The following is an 18,391-nucleotide window of genomic DNA, read 5'->3' on the forward strand; positions in this document are numbered from 1 at the left end:
ATTTAGCTACTCAGGGTATTTTGTAGTTGCATATATATTTCAGGATTATTTTTCTAGTTCTGTGGAAAATGTCATGTCTATTTTGATAGGGATTGCATTAAATCTGTAGACTGTTTTGAGTTGTATGGACATTTTAACAATATTAATTATTCCATTCTTTTGGATTCAGTGGGAAAAGGCGAAGGTGGGATGATTTGAGAGAATAGCTTTGAAGCATGTACATTACCATATGTAAAACAAATTGCCAGTGCACATTCCATGCATGAAGCAGGGCAACCAAAGCCGGTGCTCTGGGACAATCCAGAGGGATAAGGTGGGGAGGAAGGTGGGTTAGGATGAGGGGGGCACATATATACCTGCAGCCAATTCATGTTGATGTATGGCAGAAGCCAGCAAAATGTTGTAAAGTAATTATCCTACAATTAAAATTAATTAATTAATTTTTAAGAAGTCTTCCATTCTATGAACATGATATAACTTTCCATTTACTTGTACTATCTTCAGTTTCCTTCATTAGTGTTTTATGGTTTTCAGAGTATATGTCTTTCACTTCCTTGGATAAGTTTATTCCTAGATATTCTCTTCTTTCCCTCTCTCTTTTTTATTTTATTCTTAAAACAAAAGGTTTATTTGTTTAAAACTTTTATTTTAGTTACCATTGCTGACCTGAATAAAGTAACTCCTTCATTAATCAAGGAAACCTATTGACAAAGTCCTAAAGTCCCATGATTTAACACTCACTTTTTAGCAATTATTTGGACACAGTTTCCTTATTGAAGAGAAAGAGAGGCTCTTCCTGGTCAAAAAGTTTTTGTATCCCTTGTTTTCAAGCAGAAGTTTTTCCATGGAGCTAAAATGACATTTTTATCAAAGGAAACCTTCCAAGTTGGCTCCTCTTGGTTAGGTTCCTATTATAAGGTCCCATTACTCTTTCATTACATTCAGTATTTTGTTATCAATACCTGTGAACAAAGACCACATCTGTAGTATTCATTGCCATATCACCAATACCTAGCATAGTTCCTGACACATAGAAGATACTCAACAATTATTTGTTGAGTGAAAAACACTGGACACATACAAAGAAGCTTCCAGAGCATCAACCACAAGATCATTATGATCTCAAAGACTGCATAGTAATTGCAATGACTTTCATAAAGAAACTTGAGAAGGCATTTATTGGTATATTAAATTCTTGATACATGGTGGTAGTTTACTTTCATTCTATACATATGTTCAGTTCAGTTCAGTTCAGTCTCTCAGTCGTGTCCGACTCTTTGCGACCCCATGAATCGCAGCATGCCAGGCCTCCCTGTCCATCACCAACTCCCGGAGTTCACTCAGACTCACGTCCATCAAGTAAGTGATGCCATCCAGCCATCTTATCCTTTGTAATCCCCTTCTCCTCCTGCCCTCAATCCCTCCCAGCATCACAGTCTTTTCCAATGAGTCAACTCTTTACATGAGGTGGCCAAAGTATTGGAGTTTCAGTTTTAACATCAGTCCTTCCAAAGAACACCCAGGACTGATCTCCTTTAGAATGGACTGGTTGGATCTCCCTGCAGTCCAAGGGACTCTCAAGAGTCTTCTCCAACACCACAGTTCGGAAACATCATGCTTCGGTGCTCAGCTTTCTTCACAGTCCAACTTTCAAATCCATACATGACTACTGGAAAAACCATAGCCTTGACTAGACGGACCTTTGTTGGCAAAGTAATGTCTCTGCTTTTGAATATGCTATCTAGGTTGGTCATAACTTTCCTTCCAAGGAGTAAGTGTCTTTTAATTTCATGGCTGCAATCACCATCTGCAATGATTTTGGAGCCCAAAAAAATAAAGTCTGACACTGTTTCCACTGTTTCCCCGTCTAGTTCCCATGAAGTGATGGGATCAGATGCCATGATCTTAGTTTTCTGAATGCTGAGCTTTAAGCCAACTTTTTCACTCTCCTCTTTCCCTCTCATCAAGAGGCTTTTTAGTTCCTCTTCACTTTCTGCCATAAGGGTGGTGTCATCTGCATATCTGAGGTTATTGATATTTCTCCCAGCAATCTTGATTCCAGCTTGTGCTTCTTCCAGCCCACCATTTCTCATGATGTACGCTGAATATAAGTTAAATAAGCAGGGTGAGAATGTACAGCCTTGACGTACTCCTTTTCCTATTTGGAACCAGTCTGTTGTTCCGTGTCCAGTTCTAAATGCTGCTTCCTGACTTGCATACAGGTTTCTCAAGAGCCTGGTCAGGTGGTCTGGTATTCCCATCTCTTTCAGAATTTTCCACAGTTTATTGTGATCCACACTATCAAAGGCTTTGTCATAGTCAATAAAGCAGAAATAGATGTTTTTCTGGAACTCTCTTGCTTTTTCGATGATCCAGCAGATGTTGGCAATTTGATCTCTGGTTCCTCTGCCTTTTCTAAAACCAGCTTGAACATTTGAAAGTTCACGGTTCACATATTGCTGAAGCCTGGGTTGGAGAATTTTGAGCATTACTTTACTAGCGTGTGAGATGAGTGCAATTGTGCGGTAGTTTGAGCATTCTTTGGCATTGCCTTTCATTGGGATTGGAATGAAAACTGACCTTTTCCAGTCCTGTGGCCACTGCTGAGTTTTCCAAATTTGCTGGCATATTGAGTGCAGCACTTTCACAGCATCATCTTTTAGGTTTTGAAATAACTCAGCTGGAATTTCATCACCTCCACTAGCTTTGTTCGTAGTGATGCTTTCTAAGGCCCACTTGACTTCACATTCCAAGATGTCTAGCTCTATGTGAGTGATCACACCATTGTGATTATCTTGGTCGTGAAGATCTTTTTTGTACAGTTCTTCTGTGTAGTCTTGCCACCTCTTCTTAATATCTTCTGCTTCTGTTATCTCCATACCATTTCTGTCCTTTATCGAGCCCATCTTTGCGTGAAATGTTCCCTTGGTATCTCTAATTTTCTTGAAGAGATCTCTAGTCTTTCCCATTCTGTTGTTTTCCTCTATTTCTTTGCATTAATCGCTGATGAAGGCTTTCTAATCTCTTCTTGCTATTCTTTGGAACTCTGCATTCAGATGCTTATATCTTTCCTTTTCTCCTTTGCTTTTCGCTTCTCTTCTTTTCACAGCTATTTGTAAGGCCTCCCCAGATAGCCATTTTGCTTTTTTGCATTTCTTTTCCATGGGGATGGTCTTGATCCCTGTCTCCTGTACAATGTCATGAACCTCATTCCATAGTTCATCAGGCACTCTATCTATCAGATCTAGGCCCTTAAATCTATTTCTCACTTCCACTGTACAATCATAAGGGATTTGATTTAGGTCATACCTGAATGGTCTAGTGGTTTTCCCTACTTTCTTCAATTTAAGTCTGAATTTGGCAATAAGGAGTTCATGATCTGAGCCACAGTCAGCTCCTGGTCTTGTTTTTGCTGACTTATAGAGCTTCTCCACCTTTGGCTGCAAAGAATATAATCAATCTGATTTCAGCATTGACCATCTGGTGATGACCATGTGTAGAGTCTTCTCTTGTGTTGTTGGAAGAGGGTGTTTGCTATGACCAGTGCGTTCTCTTGGCAAAACTCTATTAGCCTTTGCCCTGCTTCATTCTGTATTCCAAGGCCAAATTTGCCTGTTACCCTAGGTGTTTCTTGACTTCCTACTTTTGCATTCCACCTGTTACTCAGTCACTAAGTTGTGCCTGACTCTTTGAAACCCCATGGACTGTAGCATGCCAGGCTCCTCTGTCCACTGTCTCCCAGAATTTACTCAAATTCATGTCCATTGATTCAGTGATACTATCTAACCATCTCATCCTCTGCTGCCCACTTCTCTTTTGCCTTCAGTCTTTCCCAGTAACAGGATCTTTTCCAATGAGTTATCTCTTCACATTAGTTAGGCAAAGCACTGGAATTTCAGCTTCCAGCATCAGCCGTCCCAATGAATATTCAAGGTTGATTTCCTTTAGGATTGACCTGTTTGATCTCCTTCACCCCAAGATACTTTCCAGAATCTTCTCCAGCACCACAGTTTAAAAACATCAATTCTTTGGCACGCAGTCTTCTTTATGATCCAACTCTCACATCTGTACATGACTACTGGAAAACTATATGGACTTTGTCAGCACAGTGGTGATATCTGTGTGTGTGTGTGTGTGTATATATATATATATATATATATATATATATAGTATTTCAGTCACTCAGTCGTGTCTGACTCTTTAAGATCCCATGCACTGCAGGATGCCAGGCTTCCCTGTCCATCACCAATTCCCAGAACTTGCTCAAACTCATGTCCATCGAGTTGGATCTCCTTGCAGTCCAAGGGACTCTTAAGAGTTTTGTCCAACACCACAGTGAAAAAGCATCAATTTTTTGGCGCTCAGCTTTCTTTATAGTCCAACTGTCACATCCATACGTGACTACTAGAAAAACCATAATTTGACTACACAGATGTTTGCTGGCAAAGTAATATCTCTGCTTTTAATATGCTGTCTTAGTTGGTCATAGCTTTTCTTCCAAGGAGCAAGCGTCCTTTAATTTCAGGGCTGCAGTCACCCTATGCAGTGATTTTGGAGCCCAAGAAAATAAAGTCTGTCACTGGTTCCACTGTTTCCCCATCTATTTCCCATGAAGTGATGGAACCAGATGCCATGATCTTCGTTTTCTGAATGTTGAGCTTTAAGCCAACTTTTTCACTTTCCTCTTTCACTTTCACCAAGAGACTCTTTAGTTCTTCACTTTCTGCCATAAGGGTGGCGTCATCTGAATATCTGAGGTTATTGATATTTTTCCTGGAAATCTTGATTCCAGCTTGTGCTTCCTCCAGGCAAGTGTTTCTCATGATGTACTCTGCATATAAGTTAAATAAGCAGGGTGACAATATACAGCCTTGACGTACTCCTTTCCTGATTTGGAACCAGTCTGTTGTTCCATGTCCAGTTCTAACTGTTGCTTCTTGCCTTGCATACAGATTTCTCAGGAGGCAGCTCGGGTGGTCTGGTATTCCCATCTCTTTCAGAATTTTCCAGTTTATTGTGAACCACACAGTCAAAGGCTTTTGCATAGTCAATAAAGCAGAAGAAGATGTTTTTCTGGTATTCTCTTGCTTTTTCGATGATCCAGCAGATGTTGGTGATTTGATCTCTGGCTCTTCGGCCTTTTCTAAAACCAGCTTGAACATTTGGAAGTTCATGGTCCACATATTGTTGAAGCCTGGCTTGGAGAATTTTGAGCATTACTTTACTAGCGTGTGAGATGAGTGCAATTGTGCGGTAGTTTGAGCATTCTTTGGCATTGCCTTTCATTGGGATTGGAATGATAATTGACCTTTTCCAGTCCTGTGGCCACTGCTGAGTTTTCCAAATTTGCTGGCATATTGAGTGCAGCACTTTCACAGCATCATCTTTTAGGTTTTGAAATAACTCAGCTGGAATTTCATCACCTCCACTAGCTTTGTTCATAGTGATGCTTTCTAAGGCCCACTTGACTTCACATTCCAGGATGTCTAGCTCTAGGTGGGTGATCACACCATTGTGGTTATCTTGGTCATGAAGATCTTTTTTGTACAGTTCTTCTGTGTATTCTTGCCACCTTTTCTTAATAGCTTCTGTTTCTGTTAGGTCCATACCATTTCTGTCCTTTATTGTGCCCATCTTTGCATGAAATATTCCCTTGGTATCTCTAATTTTCTTGAAGAGATCTCCAGTCTTCCCCATACTATAGTTTTCTCCTATTTCTTTGCATTGGTCACTGAGGAAGTCTTTCTTATCTCTCCTTGCTGTCTTTGGAACTCTGCATTCAGATGAGTCTGTCTTTCCTTTTCTCCTTGGCCTTTCACGTCTCTTCTTTTCTCAGCTACTTGTAAGTCCTCCTTAGACAACTATTTTGCCTTTTTGCATTTCTTTTTCTTGGGGATGGTCTTTATCCCTGCCTCCTGTACAATGTCATGAACCTCCATCCATAGATCTTCAGGCACTGCATCTATCAGATCTAATCCCTTGAATCTATTTCTCACTTTCACTCTATAATCATAAGGGATTTGATTGAGGTCATACCTGAATGGTCTAGTGGTAGTGGTTTTCCCTACTTTCTTCAATATAAGTCTGAATTTGGCAATAAGGAGTTCATGATCTGAGCCACAGTCAGCTCCCGGTCTTGTTTTTGCTGACTGTATAGAGCTTCTCCATCTTTGGCTACAAAGAATATAATCAATCTGATTTTGGTATTGATCATCAGGTGATGTCCATATGTAGAATCTTCTCTTTTGTTGTTGGAAGAGGGTGTTTGTTATGACCAGTACATTCTCTTGGCAAAACTCTGTAGGCCTTTGCCCTGCTTCATTTTGTACTCCAAGGCCAAATTTGTCTGTTACTCCAGGTATCTCTTGAATTCCTACTTTTGCATCCCAGTCCCCTATAATGGAAAGGATATCTTTTGGGGGTGTTAGTTCTAGAAGATTCTAGAAGGTCTTCAGAACCATTCAACTTCAGCTTCTTCAGCATATTAGTGAGGGCATAGACTTGGATTACTGTGATATTGAATGGTTTACCTTGGAAACGAACAAAGATCTTTTGTCATTTTGGAGGTTGTATCCAAGAACTGCATTTTGGACACTTTTGTTGACTATGAGGTCTTCTCCATTTTTTTTAAGGGATTCTTGCCTATAGTATTAGATATAATGGTATTCTGAGTTAAATTTGCCCATTCCAGTCCATTTTAGTTCACTGATTCATAAAATGCCGGTGTTCACTCTTGCCATCTCCTGTTTGACCACTTCCAATTTACCTTGATTTATGGACCTAACATTCCAGGTTCCTATGCAATATTGTGCTTTAGAGCATCAGACTTTACTTCCATCACCAGTCACATCCACAACTGGGCATTGTTTTGCTTTGGCTCTGTATCTTTATTCTTTCTGGAGTTATTTCTCCACTGATCTCCAGTAGCATATTGGGCACTACCGACCTGGAGAGTTCATCTTTCAGTATCAAATCTTTTTGCCTTCTCATACTGTTCATGGGGTTCTCAAGGCAAGAATACTGAAGTGGTTTGCCATTCCCTTCTCCAATGGACCACATTTTGTCAGAACTCTCCACCACGACCCATCCATCTTGGGTGGCCCTACACAGCATGGCTCATAGTTTCATTGAGTTAGACAAGGCTGTGGTCCTTCTGATGACTTTGATTAGTTTTCTGGGATTGTGGTTTTCATTCTGTTTGCCCTCTGATGGATAAGGACAAGAGGCTTGTGGAAGCTTCCTGATGGGAGAGACTGACTGTGGGAGAAACTGGGTCTTGTTCTGATGGGCGGGGCCATGCTCAGTAAATCTTTAATCCAATATTCTATTGAAGGGTGGAGCTGTGTTCCCTCCCTGTTGTTTGACCTGGGACCAAACTATGGTGATATCATATATAAATATAGTTAGTTTTTTAATTAGTTAGTAAGTTTTGGCTGTGCCGGGTCTTTGCTGATGCTTGGGCTTTCCTCGAGTTGCAGCAAGCAGGGACTACTCCAGTAGTCGTGAGAAGTTGTGCAGTGCACAGGCTGCTCTTTGTGGTGGTTTCTCTTGTTGTGGAGCACTGGCTCTAGAGCACTGCAGGCTTCATAAGCTGCGGCACATAAGTGCAGTAGTTGTGGCCCTGGGGCTCTAGAACACGGGCTCAACAGTTGTGGTGTATGGGCTTAGTTGCTCCATGGCATGTGGAATCTTCCTGCAGCAGGGATCAAATTCATGTCTTCTACATTGGCAGGCAGATTCTTTACCACTGAGCCACCAAGAAAGCCCTGATATCTCTGCTTTTGAATATGCTGTCTTTGGTTTGTCATAGCTTTCCTTCCAAGGAGCAAGTGTCTTTTAATTTCAAAGCTGTAGTCACTATATGCAATGATTTTGGAGCCCAAGAAAATAAAATCTGGCACTGCTTCCTCTTTTCCCCTTTCTATTTGCCATGAAATGATGGGACCAGATGACATGACCTTAGCTGGGTTTTTTTAAATATTGAGTTTCAAGCCAATTCTTTCACTCTCTTCTTACACCTTCATCAAGAAGCTCTTTAGTTCCTCTTCACTTTCTGCCATTAAAGCAGTATCATCTGCATTTCTGAGGTTGTTTATATTTCTCCAGGTAATCTTCATTCCTGGAGAATCAACTGGAAAAGGTCAGTTTTCATTCCAATCCCAAAGAAAGGCAATGCCAAAGAATGCTCAAACTACCGCACAGTTGCACTCATCTCACACACTAGAAAAGTAATGCTCAAAATTCTCCAAGCCAGGCTTCAACAATATGTGAACTGTGAACTTCCAGAAGTTCAAGCTGGTTTTAGAAAAGGCAGAGGAACCAGAGATCAAATTGTCAACATCTGCTGGATCATCGAAAAAACAAGAAAGTTCCAGAAAAACATCTATTTCTGCTTTATTGACTATGCAAAAACCTTTGACAGTGTGGATCACAATAAACTGTGGAAAATTCTGAAAGAGATGGGAATACCAGACCACCTGACCTGCCTCTAGAGAAACCTGTATGCAGGTCAGGAAGCAACAGTTAGAACTGAACATGGAGCAACAGACTGGTTCCAAATAGGAAAAGGAGTACGTCAAGGCTGTATATTGTCACCCTGCTTATTTAACTTATATTCAGAGTACATCATGAGAAATGGTGGGTTGGAAGAAGCACAAGCTGGAATCAAGACTGCCGGGAGAAATATCAATAACCTCAGATATGAAGATGACACCACCCTTATGGCAGAAAGTGAAGAAGAACTAAAAAGCCTCTTGATTAAAGGGAAAGAGGAGAGTAAAAAAGTTGGCTTAAAGCTCAACATTCAGAAAACTAAGATCATGGCATCTGGTCCCATCACTTCATGGGAAATAGATGGGGAAACAGTGGAAACAGTATCAGACTTTATTTTTTGGGGCTCCAAAATCACTGCAGATGGTGATTGCAGCCATGAAATTAAAAGATGCTTACTCCTTGGAAGGAAAGTTATGACCAACCTACATAGCATATTCAAAAGCAGAGACAGGTCACCGCCGCAGAGCGGACCTGAGGCCATCAGATCAAGGAGCGCGGTGACGGGAAGGGTTGGGTCTATGGTCTCTCTGTGCGCCGCTCCAGAGGCTGGCGCTTTTTTATCAGAGCAAGCTGTGTTCCATGGCAGGGAACTTTTGGCAGAGCTCCCACTATTTACAATGGATTTTGGACAAACAAGATCTGTTGAAGGAATGCCAAAAAGATTTAAAGTTTCTCTCGGAATAAGAGTATGGGAAATTACAGATATTTTTTACAAACGTTATCCAAGCATTAGGTGAACATCTTAAATTAAGACAAGTTATTGGCACTGCTACGGTCTATTTCAAGAGATTCTATGCAAGGTATTCTCTGAAAAGTATAGATCCTGTATTAATGAGTCCTACATGTGTGTTTTTGGCATCCAAAGTAGAGGAATTTGGAGTAGTATCAAATACAAGATTGATTGCTGCTGCTACTTCTGTATTGAAAACTAGATTTTCATATGCCTTTCTAAAGGAATTTCCTTATAAGATGAACCATGTATTAGACTGTGAATTCTATCTTTTAGAATTAATGGATTGTTGCTTGATAGTGTATCATCCTTATAGACCTTTGTTCCAGTATGTGCAGGACATGGGCCAAGAAGACATACTGCTTCCCCTTGCTTGGAGGATAGTAAATGATACCTACAGAATGGATCTTTGCCTACTGTATCCTCCTTTCATGATAGCTTTAGCTTGCCTGCATGTAGCCTGTGTTGTACAGCAGAATGATGCCAAACATTGGTTTGCTGAGCTTTCTGTGGATATGGAGAAGATTTTGGAAATAATCAGGGTTATTTTAAAGTTGTATGAGCAGTGGAAAATTTTTGATGAGAGAAAAGAGAGGCAACTATTCTTAGTAAGATGCCGAAACCAAAACCTCCTCCAAACAGTGAAGGAGAGCAGGGTCCAAACGGAAGTCAGAACTCTAGCTACAGCCAATCTTAAAACATTCTGAAGAATTTCATAGTGGACCAGTTGGAAATAAACCACTGGACAGATTTCAGTAATGTCTTCAATGGAACACAAATGAAAATGAATAGCTTGTTTCTGTCAAGCATATTGGGAAGTGATTTTATTTTTGCAAAATGTTTTCCTTACCTAATTTGATTCTAATACATAATTGATTAAAGTCTATTGTTTATGAAAGTTTGGAAAGGTTCTAAGAGGACCTACAGACAGACAGACATAGAGTTTTGAAAATTAATAGCTTCTGATTAGTATAATTTTTCTTAATTTGGATAATAGAAATTTTAACTTTTTATTAAGCCAGAAAACATGAAACATAATTTGTTTAAAATTCTCTTTGGTCACTGAATGACCAAAAAAAGGAAATAAGTCAAATATATGAGGGTCTTTTTTTTTTTCTCCCCTCCTTAAGTTAAACTTTAAAATTGTATTTAAGGAATCAAATCTTACAAAATCCTGGAAGATTTTGGTGATGATGATGATGATGATTTCAGGGAAATGAATCAATTACCTATGATTTTAAAATGTATTTTATGCTGGAGAGGGTGTGGAGAAAAGGGAACCCTCTTACACTGTTGGTGGGAATGCAAACTAGTACAGCCACTATGGAGAACAGTGTGGAGATTCCTTAAAAAACTGGAAATAGACCTGCCTTATGATCCAGCAATCCCACTGCTGGGCATACACACTGAGGAAACCAGAAGGGAAAGAGACACGTGTACCCCAATGTTCATCGCAGCACTGTTTATAATAGCCAGGACATGGAAGCAACCTAGATGTCCATCAGCAGGTGAATGGATAAGAAAGCTGTGGTACATATACACAATGGAGTATTACTCAGCCATTAAAAAGAATACATTTGAATCAGTTCTAATGAGGTGGATGAAACTGGAGCCTATTATACAGAGTGAAGTAAGCCAGAAAGAAAAACACCAATACTGTATACTAACGCATATATATGGAATTTAGAAAGATGGTAACAATAACCCTGTGTACAAGACAGCAAAAGAGACACTGATGTATAGAACAGTCTTATGGACTCTGTGAGAGAGGGAGAGGGTGGGAAGATTTGGGAGAATGGTATTGAAACATGTAAAATATCATGTATGAAACGAGTTGCCAGTCCAGGTTCAATGCACGATACTGGATGCTTGGGGCTGGTGCACTGGGACGACCCAGAGGGATGGAATGGGGAGGGAGGAGGGAGGAGGGTGCAGGATGGGGAATACATGTATACCTGTGGCAGATTCATTTTGATATTTGGCAAAACTAATACAATTATGTAAAGTTTAAAAATAAAATAAAATTTAAAAAAAATAAAGTGTATTTTATTCAGTAGTTTTGGTATCTTGCCATGGAGGATACTAGCCCAGCCTAGCAGAAAAGTGCAATATGTACAACATACTTTGACATTTTAAAAGTTATACTCCATTACCATTTTGAAATGCTGGGCAAACATTTTTTAAAATTGCATTTAATTCAGTTAATCGGGCATTTTGAAAGCTAATGGATGAAAACTGTAATATGGTTGAAATTTGGTAACATTTTTGTTATTTTTACTGTGAAGTTTTTATATGACATACACACCCTAGTTTATTTTTGTGTCTTAGTGTGGACTTACAGATTTATCACAGGAATCCTGAGCCAGGAACACAGGTTTCAGGCTAGTTAGATACTGCTGCTGCTGCTGCTGCTAAGTCACTTCAGTCGTGTCTGACTCTGTGCGACCCCATAGACGGCAGCCCACCAGGCTTCCCTGTCCCTGGGATTCTCCAGGCAAGAACACTGGAGTGGGTTGCCATTTCCTTCTCCAATGCAGGAAAGTGAAAAGTGAAAGTGAAGTCGCTCAGTCGTGTCCAACTCTAGCAACCCCATGGACTGCAGCCTACCAGGCTCCTCCGTCCATGGGATTTTCTAGGCAAAAGTACTGGAGTGGGGTGCCATTGCCTTCTCCACAGTTAGATACTGGCTGTTCTTAATTCTCATCTGAGTGTAGGACTTCAGACTAAATGTTATATCACTGGGACTTTGCTGCCTGTAGAAGTTACTAAATTACATGATCGTTTTCTTCAGACTTGAAGGAGAGTGATAAAATTTGGAGTCATAGAATATTGATGTACAATTTAAGGATTAAAAATTTTTATAATTCAATTGTAAATAATGGATTATTAAATGTTGACTTCCTAGTATAAAACTACAAGAATAAAAATACATTCTTTAGCTAAAAAAAAAGAAAGCAGAGACATTACTTTGCCAACAAAGTCTGTCTAGTCAAGGCTATGGTTTTTCCAGCAGTCATGTATGGATGTGAGAGTTGGACTGTGAAGAAAGCTGAGCACCGAAGAATTGATGCTTTTGAACTGTGTGTTGGAGAAGACTCTTGAGAGTCCCTTAGACTGCAAGGAGATCCAACCAGTCCTGGGTGTTCTTTGGAAGGTATGATGCTAAAGCTGAAACTCCAGTACTTTGGGCACCTCATGCAAAGAGTTGACTCATTGGAAAAGACTCTGATGCTGGGAGGAATCGGAGGCAGGAGGAAAAGGGGACAACAGAGGATGAGATGGCTGGATGGCATCACCGACTCGATGGACATGAGTTTGGGTGAACTCCGGGAGTTGGTGATGGACAAGGAGGCCTGGTGTGCTGCGATTCATGGGGTCGCAAAGAGTCGGACACGACTGAGTGACTGAACTGAACTGAACTGAATCTTGATTCCAGCTTGTGATTCATCCACCTCAGCATTTCACATGATATACTCTGCCTTTAAGTTAAATAAGCAGGGTGACAATATACAGCCTTGATGTACTCCTTTCCCAATTTTGAATCAGTCTGTTGTTCCAAGTCCTGTTTCTTCTTGACTCACATACAGGCTTCTCAGGAGACAGGTAAAGTGGTCTAGTACTCCCATCTCTTTAAGAATTTTCCACAGTTTGTTGTGATCCACAAGAAATGAAGATCATGGCATCTGGTCCCATCACTTCATGGCAAATAACTAAGGAAACAATGGAAACACTGACAGACTTTATTTTCTTGGGCTCCAAAATCACTGCAGATGGTGACTGCAGCCATGAAATTAAAAGACAGTTGCTTCTTGGAAGAAAAGTTATGACAAATCTAGAGAGCATATTAAAAATCAGAGATATCACTTTGCCAACAAATGTCTGTATAGTCAAAGCTATGGTTTTTCCAGTAGTCATGTATGGATGTGAAAGTTGGACCATAAAGAAGGTTGAGCACTGAAGAATTGATGCTTTTGAACTGTGGTGTTGGAGAAGACTCTTGAGAGTCCCTTGGATTCCAACGGGATCAAACCACTCAATCCTAAAAGAAATCAATCCTGAATATTCATTAGAAGGACTGATGCTGAAACTGAAGCTCCAATACTTTGGCCACCTGATGCAAAGAGCAGACTCAGAAAAGACCCTGATGCTGGGAAAGATTGAAGGCAGGAGGAGAAGGGGACAACAGAGGAGGAGATGGTTGGATGGCATCACTGACTCAATGGACATGAGTTTGAGCAAGATCTGGGAGATGGTGAAGGACAGGGAAGCCTGGTGTGCTGCAGTTCATGGGGTCACAAAGAGCTAGATACGACTGAGTGACTGAACAACACAGTCAAAGGCAAAGCAGAAGTAGATGTTTTTCTGCAACTCCCTTGCTTTCTCCATGATTCAGTGAATGTTAGCAACCTGATCTCTGGTTCCTCTGCCTCTTTGAAATCCAGCTTGGAATCTGGAAAATCTTGGTTCACATACTACTTAAGTCTAGCTTGAAGGATTTTGAGCATAACCTTGGTAGCATGTGAAATGAGCACAGTTGTACAGTAATTTGAACATTCTTTGGCATGGTTCCTCCCTGTAGCTCAGACAGTAAAGAATCTGCCTGCAATGTGGGAGAACTGGGTTAGATCCCTGGGTCCAGAAGATCCCCTGGAGAAGGGAATGGTAACCCACTCCAGTATTCTTGCCTGGAGAATTCCATGGACAGAGGAGCCTAGTGGGCTACAGTCCATGGGCTCACAGAGAGTCGGACACAACTGAGCAACTAACACTTCCTTCCTTACTTGCTTCTTTGGGATTGGAATGAATGACCCTTTCTAGTCGGAGAAGGCACTGGCAACCCACTTCAGTACTCTTGCCTGGAAAATTCCATGGACGGAGGAGCCTGGTAGGCTGCAGTCCATGGGGTCGCTAAGAGTTGGACACGACTGAGCAACTTCACTTTCCCTTTTCCCTTTCATGCATTGGAGAAGGAAATGGCAACCCACTCCAGTGTTCTCGCCTGGAGAATCCCATGGACGGGGGAGCCTGGTGGGCTGCCATCTATGGGGTTGCACAAAGTCGGACATGACTGAAGAGACTTAGCAGCAACAGCAGCAGCAGTCCTGTAGCCACTGCTGAGTTTTCCAAATTTGCTCACACACTGAGTGCAGCACTTTAACTGTTAGGATTTTTAAATAGCTCAGCTGGAATTCTGTCACCTCCACTAGCTTTGTTAATAGTAATGCTTCCTAAGGCCCACCTGACTTCACAGTCCATAATGTCCGGCTCTGGGCGAATGACCACACCATCATGGTTATCCAGGTCATTAAGACCTTTTTAGTGTAGTTCTGTGTATTCTTGCTACCTCTTCTTAATGTCTCCTGCTTCTGCTTAGGTCCTTACCATTTCTGTCCTTTATTGCATCCTTCCTTACATGAAATGTTCCCTTGATACCCGCAATTTTCTTGTCTTGTCTTTCCCAAGATCTCTTGTCTTTCCCATCCTATTGCTTTCCTCTATTTCTTTACATTGGTCATTGAAGAAGGCTTTCTTATCTCTCCTTGCTATTCTCTGGAACTCCACATTCAGTTGGGTAGAGTTTTGTCTTGTCTTTCCCTTCATCCCTTGCCTTTTGCTTCTTTTCTCAGCTCTTTGTAAAGCCTCCTCAGACAACCACCTTGCCTTCTTGAGAGGCAAATTTCTCACTGCACTCACTGCACTTGGTGTGTGAGCAAATTTCTTTTTCTTTGAGATGGTTTTGGTCACTGCCTCTTGTACAGTGTTTTGAAACTCTGTCCATAGTTCTTCAGGCATTCTGTCTACCAGATCGAATCCCTTGACCATCTGGTGATGTCCACATGTAGAGTCTCTTGGGTTGTTGGAAAAGGGTGATTGCTATAACCAGCATGCTCTCTTGACAGAACTCTGTTAGCCTTTGCCCTGTTTCATTTTGTACTCCAGAGTCAAGCTTGCCTGTTACTCTGTGTATCCCTTGACTTTCTACGTTTGCATCCCAATCCCCTATAATGAAAGGACATCATTTTTTGGTGTCAGTTTTAGAAGGTCCTGTAGGTCTTCATAGAACCAGTCAACTTCAGCTTCTTCAGCATTAGTGGTTGGACATAGACTTGGATTACTGTGATAATGAATGGTCTGCCTTGGAAAAGAACAGAGATCATTCTGTTGTTTTTTTAGACTGTACCCAAGTACTGGATTTTAGACCCTTCTGTTGACTATATGGGCTATATTCCATTTCTTCTATGGGATTCTTGCCCACAATAGTAGATATAATGGTCATCTGCATTAAATTCTCCCACTCCTGTCCATTTTAGTTCATTGATTCCTAAGATGTTGATGTTCACTCTTGCCATCTCCTACTTGACCACATCAAATTTACCTTGTTTCATGGACCTAACATTCCAGGCTCCTATGCAATGTCATTTTTTACAGCATTGGAGTTTACTTTCACCACCAGACACATCTACAACTGAGCAATGTTTCCACTTTGCCCCAGCCACTTCATTCTTCCTGGATTTATTAGTAATTGCCCTCCGCTCTTCCCCAGTAGTATGTTTGCATACCTTCTGACCTGAAGGGGGCTCATCTTCCAGTGTCATATCTTTTTGCCTTTTCATATTGTTCATCAGGTTCTATCTGCAAGAATACTGGAGTGATTTTGTGTCTCCCTCTCTAGTGGACCACATTTTGTCAGAACTCTTCACTACGACTCGTCCAGCTTGGGTGGCATGGCTCATAGCTTTGTTGAGTTATGCAAGCCCCCTCACAACAACAAAACTGTGATTTGTGTGTGAGTTCTCGGTTATGTCTGACTCTTTGTGACCCCATGGACTGTAGCCAGCCAGGCTCCTCTCTCATGGAATTTTCCATGCAAGAATGTGGAGTGGGCTGCCATTTCCTCCTCCAGGGAATCTTCCCAACCCAGGGATTGAACCAGCAACTCCTGCATCTCCTGCTTTGACAGGTAGAATCATTACCACTGAGCCACCTGGGAAGCCCAAAGGGGACTACACCATAGCAATTAATATAGCATTGAAGTACTAATACACTAAGGAAGCTTATCTGAGCCTCTCCACACTTGGTAAAACTCTTGAATTTCCTCTGTTCTATTGATCATATTGGCAAAAATTTATGGTCAGATACTTTATATTGTAAACTGTTCCTTTAATTTCTATGGCCTCTAGTGATAAAGTCTAATCAGCTTGGCTCTTTTTAGGTCATTATAAATGTCTCTCTGGGTCAGTTATGTGGTCCATTGAATTGGTTTGCATAAACTCTACACATAAGGCTATACCACAACATGTCATTCAAGAGTGCCATAAATAACAGTTTGATGTAGATGGTGCAGTTCTGTAAAACAAATAACAATGAGTTTACCAAGCTATTTATTTTTTAAAAAAATTTTTTTAACTTTTATTTTTAAATTTTATTTATTTTCTTTTTGCCTGTGCTGGATCTTGGTTGCTGTGTGCTGGCTTTCTCTCTGTGTGACCAGTGGGGGTTACTCTCTAGTTGTGATGCAAGAGCTTCTTGATGGCGTGACTTCTCTTCTTGTGAAGTACAAGCTCTGGACTACAAGGGCTTCAGTAGTTGCCACATGTAGGCTCAATAGTTGTGGTAAGGGCTTAGTTGCCCGGCAGCATGTGGGATCTTCCTGGGCCCATGATCAAATCCATGTCTCCTGCACTAGCAAACAGATCCTGCCTGCCACTGGGCGCCCTGGGAAGCCCCGACCTTTCTTACTATATTCATGAAATTTAGATCTCAACAGATCTCCTGGACCAAGTATCTGAGTGTTAAGGCATATGTGGGCCCCTGAAGCTGTCATAGAAACAAAAGCTTCTTTTAGGGTCTTGTTCTACAGAACAACAGCAGCAACACCTGGCACTGTGGACTGAATTGTGTTCTCCCCCAAACTGATATAAGTTGATACCCTGACTCCTAATGTGATGGTTTTGGAGTTGGGGCCTCTTAGAGTTAATTGGGTTCAGATGAGGTTTTGAGGGTAGAAGCCCCATCGTGAGATTATTCTTTGTATAAGAAGAGGAAGAGTCCAGACCTCACTCACTTGCCACCAAAGCCCTCACCAGAATCTGACCACACGAGCACCTTGGTCACAGACTTTCAGCCTTAAGAACTGTGAGAAAATAAATTTCTGTTGTTTAAGCCATCCAGTCTAAGGTAATTCTATGACAAACCGAGCTGACACTTGGGAGCTTGTTAGAACTGCTGAATTTTAGACCCTATCTCAGACCGATTGAATCAGAATCTGCATTTTTATTAAAACTTCAAGTGATTTTCATCCTTGCTACATGGCACAATTAAAGTTTGAGCAGCTCTATTTTCAGGACCTCCCCCAAGATAGAATAAAAACCATCTTAACATTTCAATTCTAGGAAGTAGGTTCTGGGGTGTCAAATTCTTCAGTATTGTCCCAACCAGAAGTACCAAACCACAGACAGGTCCTTGAAAATGAAATCTCCAGAATCAGTTTTTCTTGCTTCTTTTTAAACTGGATTTCATCTTTGGGGTCAGAAGTAAAGTGTTAAGATGTAGGCAAACAGGCGGAAGACAAGTAGGTTTTCAACAACTGTTTTTTCAGCCTTATTAAAGTATAACTGACCAATAAAATGTTATATATTTAAAGTGGACAGTGTGGTGATTTGACATATCTACTTTGTGAAATGATTAGCACAATCGGGTTCACACATCCAATATCTGACATAGTTACCTTTTTTTTTTAAATGTGTGTGATGATAAAGCTTAAGATCTACACTCATCACAAGTTTCAAGTACACAACACACAGTCACGATGCAGTCCATTAGACTCCCAGAGCTTCTTTGTCTCATAACGGAGGCAACATATCCTCCAACAATTCTTCCCTGCATATCCTCCAACAACTCTTTACTGCAGTAAAAACTATTCTAGTCAACTCGCCCTCAAGTCACACATTCTTATGAAAATAAGAACAAGCATTAACAGGAACTTGAAAGGCATCAAAACTGTAACTAAGTTAAACCACTGTGGACTCATGCAAATGTTCAACTGTCACCCTGCTAATGGGTCACCAGACCCTCCTCTTCCGTTACCTTTATCAGATTTCCAAACTT

At 40.9% G+C, this 18,391-nt stretch overlaps 1 pseudogene; it reads left to right on the plus strand.

The window, feature by feature from the left end:
- Positions 1-9,093: 9,093 nt before the first annotated feature.
- On the plus strand, positions 9,094-10,155 carry LOC129655934 (cyclin-C-like; annotated as a pseudogene).
- The last annotated feature ends 8,236 nt before the right edge of the window (positions 10,156-18,391 follow it).

This window comes from Bubalus kerabau, chromosome 6 (assembly GCF_029407905.1).
Source record: "Bubalus kerabau isolate K-KA32 ecotype Philippines breed swamp buffalo chromosome 6, PCC_UOA_SB_1v2, whole genome shotgun sequence".
Lineage (NCBI taxonomy): Eukaryota > Metazoa > Chordata > Mammalia > Artiodactyla > Bovidae > Bubalus > Bubalus kerabau.